A 2,395-nucleotide genomic window follows, 5' to 3' on the forward strand; every position below is an offset into this window, starting at 1 on the left:
CAAAAAGACAAATAACCCAATTAAAAAATGGGCAAAGGATATGAACAGGCACTTCATCAAAGAAGATATTCAGGTGGCTAACAGACACATGAAGAAATGCTCATGATCATTAGCCTTCAGAGAAATGCAGATCAAAACTACAATGAGATGTCATCTCATCCCAACAAGGCTAACACTAATTCAAAAAACACAAAATAATAAATGCTGGAGAGGTTGTGGAGAGACTGGAACACTGTTGGTGGGAATGTAAAATGGTACAACTATTTTGGAAAGCAATTTGGTGCTTTCTTAAAAAGCTAGAAATAGAAGTACTACACGATCCAGCTACCCTGCTCCTTGGAATATGTCCTAGAGAAATAAGAGCTGTCACACAAATAGATATACAGACACCCATGTTCAGTGCAACATTGTTCACAATAGCAAACAGATGGAAACAACCTAGGTGGCCATCAACAGACGAATGGATAAACAAATTATGGTATATCCACACAACAGAACACTAAGAACAACGATGAAGCCATGAAACATCGTATAACATGGTGGAAGCTGGACCTTATTATGCTGAGTGAATTTAGTCAGTCACAGGACAAATACTGTATAAGACCACTATTATAAGAACTCAAAAAAAGTTTAAACACAGAAGAATACATTCTTTGATGGTTACAAGGCTGGGGAGGGAGGGTGAGGGTTATCTACTAACTAGATAGTAGGTAAGAATCATCTTAGGCAAAGGGAAGGAAGCACACACTACAGGGGAAGTCACACAACTGGACTAAACCAAAGCTAAGAAGTTTCCTGAATACAATCAAACACTTTGAGGGACAGAGTAGCAGGGGTAGGGGTCTGGGTACCATGCTTTCAGGAGACATCTAGGTCAACTGGCATAACAAAGCTTATTAAATGTTCTGCATCCTACTTTGGTGAGTGGGGTCTGGGGTCTTAAAAGCTTGCAAGCAGCCATCAGAGATGCATCAATTGGTCCCAACCACTTGAAGAAAAAGGAGAATGAAGAACACCAAAGACACAAGGAAAGTAGGATCCCAAGAGACAGAAAAGCCCTCATAATCCAGAAATTTCTTCAGCCTGAGACCAGAGGAACTCGATGGTGCCTGGCTATCACCAACGACTGCCCTGACAGGGAACACAACAGGGTCCCTGATGGAGCAGCAGAAAGATGGGGTGCAGAACTCAAATTCTGGCAAGAAGACCAGACCTAATGGTCTGAGACTGGAGGAACCCCAGAAAACATTACCCCTGGATTCTCTATCATCCCAGAACTAAAACAATTTCCAAGGCCAACTCTTCAGACAGGGATTGGACTGGACTGTGGGCCATAAAGTGATACTCGTGTGCCTCTTAGCTCAAGTAGATACAAGAGATCAAAGGGGCAGCTTCTGTCCGGAGGTAAGATGGGAAGGCAAAGAGGGTTAGGAGCTGGTTGAATGGACATGGGGAATCAGGGGTGGAAAGGAGGCGTGTGCTGTCGCAGAATAGGGTGAGCAATTAGGGTCACATAACAATGTATGTATAAAATTTTGTATGGGAGACTAAGATGAAATGTAAACTTCATTTAAACTACAACAATAAAAAGAAAATATACAAAGCCAAAGTTAAAAAAAAAGACAAATAATCCAATCATAAAATGGGCAAAGGACTTGAATAGACATTTCACCAAAGAGGACATTCAAACGGCCACCAAACACATGAAAAGATGCTCAGTGTCACTGGCCATCAGAGAGACGCAAATCAAAACCACAGACTTCCGGCAACATGGCTCTATAATCAGAAGCACCACGCCGTCCCTCCACAGCAAAGATCAGAAAAACTAAGTCAAACAGAGTCACATGTAACTCTTAAGGACTATGCAAAACCAAAAGAATTCAGAACAATGAAAGAGGGAATAAATGGTGTAAATATAGAACCTTCTAATGGAGAGGAAGTCAATCGATACCAAGGAATAATAGACTCGTTCAAATCTAGGAAGATAAGGGTAAATTTCAAGATAACCACAAAGAAAGTTAACAAACCTACTCGTCAAAATAAAGAATAAAAACATAAAGTCTCAGTAAAAACAAAACATACAAAAACAAAAGAAATGAAAATAAATCCACAAACAAATGGAACTCAGCACAGGAGAGTAAGAGGAACAAAACTGGAGGACATTATGCTGAGTGAAATAATTCAATCACAAAAGGAAAAATAATTGTATGAGACCTCTACCGTATAACTCATGTGAAAGTTTACACACAAAGAGAAACAATCTTCGTTGGTTACGAGGGATGGGCGGAATGTGGGGGGGAACTAAATAGATAAGTGGTAAGGGTAAGACAGTACACATTACTGGGGAAGCCAGCACAACTTGTACAAGGAAAGGTCATGGAAGCTCCATAGACAC

The sequence above is a fragment of the Trichechus manatus genome, unplaced genomic scaffold, assembly GCF_000243295.1.
Source record: "Trichechus manatus latirostris isolate Lorelei unplaced genomic scaffold, TriManLat1.0 scaffold00179, whole genome shotgun sequence".
NCBI classification, from domain to species: Eukaryota; Metazoa; Chordata; class Mammalia; order Sirenia; family Trichechidae; genus Trichechus; species Trichechus manatus.